The 8,718-nt window shown below is 46.9% G+C and overlaps 1 pseudogene; it reads right to left on the reverse strand.

The window, feature by feature from the left end:
* Nucleotides 1-1,319: 1,319 nt before the first annotated feature.
* LOC114507344 lies at nucleotides 1,320-2,840 on the reverse strand (annotated as a pseudogene).
* Nucleotides 2,841-8,718: the final 5,878 nt, after the last annotated feature.

The following is an 8,718-nucleotide window of genomic DNA, read 5'->3' on the forward strand; positions in this document are numbered from 1 at the left end:
TTTCCCCCCAGGAACTGGAAAGAACTTTGAGGAAGTTCCCCTTTGGGGTTGGCTGGGGTGAGTAAACAATAGGCACTGCTGGGACTCCCTACGGCCCCCTGTCACCTGTGGGGGGAGAACAGAAGCCCTGCTTGGCAGTGGAAGTCAACACAATTTGCAGCCTGAAGGCACTGGTGGGAACCCACCACAGTTGGGGAAGGACAGTGACAGCCACCAATGACACGCTGCCCAGATTCATGTTCCCTGTTTCTGCTAGGAAATCAAAGAATTCAACTGCAGGAGACAGGCCAACAATTATAGCCCAAAGGCCGTGGTGGAAACCCGTTGCAGCTGGGAAAGGAAACAGGAAAATGAGCGCTGTTTACCCCTGGAGAGGGCAGGAATACGTACGTGCTCAGCCCAGCCTCACTTCTAGAAAGAGGCAAGAACACTAGTGAAGCCACACCCTTGAGTCCCGCATTCCAGTGCCCATGCTCGGCCGACGTTAGTCGGAGAGTGCCCTTCTTCCCCGCCACCAACGCAAATGCTGGCAAGTGTGCAGGACACCTAAGGGGAATGCAGCTGGAGGGAGCTCCGAGGGCTCTCTGGGGAGCAGCAGGGAAGACCTGCAGCCAAGCAGGGAAACAATCAGGTATTATACATCACAGCCTCTGGGGCTATGCTTTTTTTTTTTTTTTTTTTTAGTTTTCCAGATATTTATTGAAGCAGAAATAATTGATCAGGTACTTGTTGGGGAAAAAAAAAAACAGTTTTTATGGTATTCAAAACTACTTTTTTAAAAAGATTTTATTTATTTATTTTTAGGGGCGGGGAGAGAGAAACATCAATGTGCAGTTGCTGGGGGTCATGGCCTGCAACCCAGGCATGTACCCTGGCTGGGAATCGAACCTGGGACACTTTGGTTCCCAGCCCGCACTCAATCCACTGAGCTACGGCAGCCAGGGCTCAAAACTACTTTTTAAAAAGGATTCTAGCACAGGCTTCTTCATAAACTAGATTACCTTGTAATCTGTTTTTCTCAATCTCTTGGGAGTCTTGGTTTAAGAACTAGAGCTTATGCCTTGGTTGGTGTGGCTCAGTTGGTTGGAGCTTCATCCCATAACCGAAAAGTTGAGGGTTCAATTCCCAGTCCCAGTGCGTGCAATCCCTGGTCCAAGTGCAGATGGGAGGTGACCAAACCATGCTTCTCTCTTGAATCAATGTTTCTCTTTTTTCCTCTCTTCCTTCCTCCCTCTCCCCCTAAAAGCAATGAAAAAATGTCCTGGGGTAAGGATTAAAAAATAAAAAAAAAGAACTAGAGCTACTCCTATTTCAAATCTATCTTGCACTCCTGAAAAGCTGCAGAAAGGCACTTGAAAGCTGTTTCTTGAAGACATGGATTTCGTTTTTATTCTTTCTGGTATATATTGCCGCACCAAGGGTGTGCAGTTTTCATTTGAGATCCTCATGATGCTGAGAAGTTTCGTTGATGGAGGACCTGTCCATCTCTAGTTTCAACTGTCTTAGTCGAAGGTGTCCCTTTTGAGTGGGTGTCAACCAGAGGGGGTGACTCCAGATTGGTTTCCCTCAGGTTTAGGGAAGGGAAGTTGGGAAGCAGCAGAGAAGTCCTGCTCTCCGCGCCTTCCAGCAGCTTCCTGTAGGTGGCGATCTCAATGTCAAGAGCCATCCTGACATTCAGCAGGTCTTGGTATTCTGGAAGGTGAGGAGCCATTTCTTCATTTTCTGAACCACATCTCGCAGTGGCCAGTAGTGTCTTGCTGGTCAGCAGCTTCCACAGCAAAGGGCTCTTCCATTCCACGCATCTGGCATTCCAGAGACTGGGTTCTTCCAAATGCATCCACGTTGCTGGTGAGGGACTGCACCTGTTGCCCATACTCATTTGACTCCTGCTCTGCCTGGTGCAAGGCATGGTCATTCCCGTTCGCAGCCTCAGAGGTCAGCAAACCTGGACTTGTGCCATTCCTCAGCCTTCCTGAAGGTTCTTGGCAGCCACGCCTTCATACTGTGGACGTGCATCACACCGGGCTGCGGTGAGGTCAGGCTTGGCAACGTCCACATCAACTCGGATGTGTTGCACCTGAGCCTGGGCCTGCCGCTCCTGGAGTTCCTCGTCATGGAGTTTCTTCCAAAGGCAATCTCTTCTCGCAAGGATTCCACTTTATGCTCAAGGTCAAGTCGTGCCAAGGAAGCACTGGAGGCATCCTGTCTGAAGGACTGCGGGTGCCCTCGGCTTCCTGTCTCTGAAGCATGTCCTCCTGCAGCTTCTCCCGGAGCCGCATTAGGTCCTCAGCCAGGTTATCAAGCTCCACTTCAATGCAGGCCTTGAGTTGGGGAGCTGGTCCACCTGCCGGCGCAGCTCCTGCATCTCCTCCTCCTAGAGGTCCCCCAGGTGCACCTTGCCCTGGCCCTCGAGCTGCTCGTCAGCCATCAAGATCTTGTTTCGCTGCTCCAGGAAGTGCAACTCGTTGATGTGGTTGGTGAAGCAGTCCTTCAGCTGCCGCAGTACCACCTTCTCGTTGGTGTGGGTGTTCTGAACTTGGTATTGATGGCATCAGACAGCGAGAAGTCTGTAAGAGTCCTGCAGCAGCTGCACGCCGGCAACACTGCTCCACAAGTGCAAGGTCAAGGAGTGCACAGAGTACACAGTGCCCCGGAGGAGATGTACGTGCTGTGGCTGGTGCTGGGGCACCATACGCTGCCCAGGCTGTAGGAGCCAGTGGCCATGGTCACGTGGCTCTGCCTGGAGCTTGGCCGGCTGGCGGTGCCGGGGTGCCAAACGTCCTGAGGTAGGAAGAGGAGGTCACGAACCTGGTGGGCTGGCTACAGGCAAGCAAGTGCATGGCAGGTGTGGGCAGTGGGGGTGCTGCTGCGTCTCTGGTGCAGGGATCTCAGTGGGAGAGTGGCAGAGAGCTGGGGCAACCAGTTGTACACCCAGCCCAACTTCTTAATAGATTAACACGGACTCTCACACTGCAGACATAGCAGAAGAAAAGCCATGTGCTAGGCAACTACTAATCTCTTTGTCTCTCTCTATGGATTTGCCTATTCTGGACGCTCCACATAAATGGAATCATACAAGGCATACGACTCAAATGACTGGCTTCTTTCACTCAGGACACTTTTTAAGGTTCCTCCATGTTGATGAGCATGTACCAGCAGTTCTTTATTTCTTTGTATTACTGAGTACTAGTACCCTGTATGGACATACCACATTTTGTTTATCCATATGTCCATTGATGAGCATTTGGATAGTTTAAACTTTTTGGCTATCATGAATAATACTGCTATACATCATACACAAACTTCTGTGTGGACATGTGTTTTTGTTTCTCTTGGGGTAGACCTGCGAGTGGAATTTCTGGACCTTGTGGTAGCTCAATATTTAGAATTTTGAGGAACTGCCACCCTGTTTTACAAAGTGGCTGCACGAGATCACATGCCCACCAGCAGTATATGAGGGTTTCGGTTTCTCCACATCCTCACCAACCACTGTTGTCACGTCACGGGTCCTTTTCATTATAGCCCTTTCACTGGGCATGTGGAGGCATCTCATTGCGGGTGTAACGTGAATATCCCTAATGACCACCAACCCAGCAACATATAAAAAAGATAATATGCCCTGGCTGGCATAGGTCAGTGGACTGTGCATGGGCTGCGAACCAAAGCATTGCAAGTTCGATTCCCAGTCAGGGCACATGCCTGGGTTGCAGGCCATGACCCCCAGCAACTGCACATTGATGTTTCTCCCCCCCCCCTTCCCTCTCTAAAAATAAATAAATAGAATCTTTTTTTAGAAAAAGGATAATATATCACAATCAAGTGAGATTCAGCTCATGGCTACTTCAGTATATGAAAATCAGCCAGTTCAATTCACCATATTGACAGTAAATAAGAAAAACCATATGATCTTCTCAATATATTCAGAAAATTCATGACAAAATTCATCATTCATTTATAATTTTAAAACATCTCAGCAAACCAGGGATAGAAAGAAACTTTCCTAACCTAATAAATGAAATACCCAAATAACCCTTCAGCTAACATCATAATTAACGGGGAGAGGCGGAATGCTTCGCCCTTCAGTTTGGGAACGAGACAAAGCTGTACTCTCCTCACTCCACCGAACATCGCAATAATCATAGAAATCCTAGCCGGCTCAATAAGGAAGAAAACTCACCTCTTAACACTCAACAATAAAAAGATAACCCAATTTTTAAGAGGGCAAAGGAGCCACAAGAAAAAAAAAGTCACCAAAGAGAATATACAGATGACAAACACATAAAAAGATGTTCATTAGTCATTAGGTAAATACCAATTAAAGCTGCGATGCAATACCCTCACACACACCTGTTGGAATGGCTGAAAAGAAACTGACGGCAGCAAATATTAAGAGGGAGCTCCCATCCGTCACCCATGGGTGTGCGGAACAGCACTGTCGCTTCGGAATACAGTCCAGCCACTTCTCCTCAAGCTGGACGCTCCCATTACCACATGGCCCGGCCATTCCCGTCTTACTTACCCCCGAGAACGAACACCTTGTGGTCACACAGAAACCTGCACGCAACTGTGTATAGCAGCTGTATTCATAAACACCCAAAACTGGAAACAACCAAGATATCCTTCAAGGAGTGAATAAACAAACCGTCACTCATCCATACAGGGCCCACTTGGCAAAGACTGGGAATGAGCTACTGATTCACGCAACACGGACATTTTCAATGACAGAAGTGAAAGGCCACATAGTGTTTGATAGGGACAGGAAACAGGTCGGTGGTTACCCCGGCACTGAGGGAAGGGTGAGGAATTGATTTAGGACAGTGGAACTGTGCTACATGGTATTGGGGTGGTGAGTGTCTAAGACCATTTGTCGAAACCCATAAAATTGTGCACCTTAAAGGGTTAATTTTTCTTAGTGCAGATTTGGGGCGGAGCGGGGCACTTACAGTCAACTGAGATGTTTGGGAAATCCTGGGCTGTCATGGGGGCTATGGAAATACCTTTTACCTGTGTTACAAATGCATGTAACATAACGTCACTGAAGAAATGGGGGAGGGGGGAGAAAGTGGGCCAAAGCCACTGGAAACTAGTTCTTTGACTGGAGACTGTAAAGCTACGTGTATAAACAGTGTAGGTGGTAAACTTGTGTCTCAAAAGGGTATGGGTTATCAATTTTCAATCTGCCTTACATACACATACATATAGATAAATATGTAGGTCTGTGTGTGCACGTGGGGTAGAACATAAATGTGTTTCTGAGCTCTGTCCACTGAGAGGGTCAAAAAGCCGCGACCCCCCCCCGGGTGCACCCAGCCATTCTCCAACACAGTGAACCAGGGATCCCTGGACTAATGACTTGATTCTAGCGCTGATGCAGGGAAAACGTAGGGTGAGCCTGGACATTTGTGGTCCCGGAAAGTAAGGAAGTGGCAGGGAGTCAGGGTGGACAAGTCCCAGAGGCAAAGCACTCCCAGTGGCCAAACCTGGAACAATTTAAGCAACAAAATTAAAAAATACTGCATTGGGACTAGAAGAGTAAAATAAATATCGATGAGTCCATGCTGATAAATGATTGAATAAGAGAAATAAATGGGTCAGGAGAAACAAATCATCCTTACAAGAAAATCCCAAACAATATAGACACCCTCCCCTCCTGCAGGAGAAACAGTCTTCCCCTCTTCCATGGGAGTGTGGGTCGGTCCTAGCCACTCTCCTCCAAGGGAGGACGGGAAGGGAAAGTCAGCCAGTACCGTGGAGAACCTGGAAGCCACATCATCTGAACCACTTGGTCACGGTTAACGACATCCATGACTCAGTCGTGACTGGCCATCAGTCATCACGTCCCCTGATAAGAGGGAACCTCCCCTTTGTCTTATGTCTAAAAATACCTAACCCCAGTGTAACCATAAAAGAACACCAGACACATCCAAATTGAAAGACATTCTACAAAAATATCCAGCCAGTACTCTTAAAAACCATTAAGGTCATGAACAATTAAGGAGTGACTAAGAAACTGTCACAGGTTGAAAGAAACCTGTCAGACATGATTAATGCAATGTCATATCCTGGAACAAAAGAGACCGGTAGTGGAAATACTGGCAAAATATGAACAATCTGCAGTTTACTTAGTTAATAGTATTGTACCAGTGTTCATTTCTTAGTTGTGATAAATGTGCAGTGGTTATGTGAGATGTTAACATTAGGGGGGCCCTGGCTGGTGTGGCTCAGTGGATTGAGTGCCAGCCTGCAAGCTAAAAGGTCACTGGTGCGATTCCCGGTCAGGGCACATGCCAGCATCTCAGGCCAATTCCTCATTTGTGGGTATATGAGAGGCAACTGATTGTTTCTCTTACGCTTTGATGTTTCTCTCCCTCTCTTTCTCCCTTCCTTCCCCTCTTCCTAAAAATAAATAAATAAAATCTTTTAAAAAAGATGTTAACATTAGGGGAAGTTGCAGGAAAGGTGTATGAACTTGTATCACCTCTTCAACTTTTCTGTAAATCTACAATTATTTTCAAGTAAAAAGCAGAAAAAAAAAGAAACCAAAAGGGAAATGAAAAACAATCAGAAGATAGTTGCAACATATACAGTCACAAAAGATTACTACCTAAAAAATATTTCTAAAAAACTTCTATAGGTAAGAAAACATCCCATTAGAAAAACAGAGAAAAGAATTAAATGGGTATTTAACAGAAAAAGTAGCACAGATAGCTTCTAAACATGTGCAAATGTTAGTAATTCAGGATATGCTGAATCAAGTAAGAATTATCACTCCAGACACACCAGACTGACAAGTGGTAGCAAACACGTGGAGGGGTGTAAATTGGCACAAGCACATCAGAAAACTGTATGGCATTACCAAGTGAAGTGAAGCATGCCCACAGCTTTCAATGTGCAACGTTCAGTGGTGCCAGTAGGCACTGCCCCTGGGAAGACGTACACACGTATACATCAGGATGCGTTCATAAGAATGCCCCTACCAGGACTTTGGTACTGGCTCCATACAGGTAACAAGCAAATGTTTGTGAACAGTAGTATGAATAAATAAGGTATGGAATATTCGTATAATGGAATACTAAAAGGCACTAAAAATCAGTGAATGAGTATTGTATTATATTTTATTATATAATATGTACATTAACATGAATTAGTCTAAAAATAATACTGAACAATAAAAGCAAGAACAGCCTTGGCTGGTTTGACTCAGTGGATTGAGCTGCCAGTTCGATTCCCAGTCAGGGTACATGCCTGGGTTGCAGGCCAGGTCCCCCAGTAGGGGGCGTGAGAGCACCAACCACACATTGATGTTTCTCTCCCTCTTCCTCCCTTCCCTTCTCTAAAAATAAATAAATAAAATCTTAAAAAAAAAAAAAACAAGAACAAGACTACTTATATGGTTTTATTTATAGGGTTAAAAAATTGGCGAAACTAAATATAACTTTAGAGCTAGATACAAAGTATTACTACAATTTTACAGAAAAGTTTAGGGTAACAGCAACTTGGGGGGGGGGGGAACAAGGAGGAGATACAACAGGGCTTCCGATTTGTTTGTTTGTTTTGGCAAGGAGGGAGTGGCTGATTGTGCTGAGTGGTGAAATCAACAACACGGAAGTCCCAGGCTATCTCAACCTACAGTTTCAATGGGAGCGGTACAGGCGGGGGCCTGATGGGCTGACTGAAGAGTGAGTGAATGGCAGGGCAGTGGCTATGTGTGTTGATAACTATCGAGTGTTAGGTAGGAGGAGGAGGAGGGAAATATGGCAACTGCTGGAGGAAGCTGGTACAGTCAAGAAAGTTTTGCTTGTCTTGGAAGGTAGGAGACGCCAGAGCTGATACCAATGCTCCTTTTGGTTTGTTCCCTCTCTACAGTCTCACCAGGTCCTTGCGATGAGGAAGGGAATGCGCGTGTGTTGATCTGGGACCCCCTGTGGAACGAGGACCCGGACTTCGTTACACGTGAAGCCAGAAGGAAGCAGGCAGATAGAGCCATAGGTACATTTTTTAATTTGGGTAGTGAAACGATAAATTTCCATTTGACGGCTTCAGTTTTCTCGACCCAGTCTAGATGAAATCAGCTATACTAATATAAATAAAATAAGAAAGGTGAGTAGCTCTGTGGAAGGGAACGGTCTGAAATACTCATCTGGGACATGGGAAAGCAAGCCTACTGGTAGGGTGGTTCTCAAACCTTAGCGCGTCAGAAACGCCAGTTGCCAACGCCAGCCAGAGGTTCTGATTCAGCGGGTCTGGGACGGAGCATGAGAGTCTCCACTCCTAACAAGTTCCCAAGTGGTTGTGATGCCAATGGGCAGAGGACCACGCCGTGAGAGACAGGATGCTGGGGGGTGGGGGGAAGCGTGACTGCCAAATAGTATTCGGTGTCCAAGAGAGGCACAAAACCATGAATTTAAAGTGAACCCCATCAGCCCAAGCGCGACTTTTCCCTCAGCGGTGTTCTGCTGCTCTGGCAGAGGCATGGGAAGAGTGAGGGCAGGGCTCATCCGGGAACGGGGTTTGTAGGTGAGTAGGATGGTGGGAGAGGGTGCAGGGGCTCGCGGGTATTTGCAAGGCCGGGATTGTAATGGACAGTAAGAGACGGGAGGGAACAACACAGCCGACAGGCGATGAGCTCAGGCCCCGTGCTGTGGGCGTACCTGAGCGGGTGAAGCAGATGAGGGAGGAACAGGGGTCAGAGAATGAAGCGCTGACATTTCGGAGCGG

This window comes from Phyllostomus discolor, chromosome 10 (assembly GCF_004126475.2).
Source record: "Phyllostomus discolor isolate MPI-MPIP mPhyDis1 chromosome 10, mPhyDis1.pri.v3, whole genome shotgun sequence".
NCBI lineage: Eukaryota > Metazoa > Chordata > Mammalia > Chiroptera > Phyllostomidae > Phyllostomus > Phyllostomus discolor.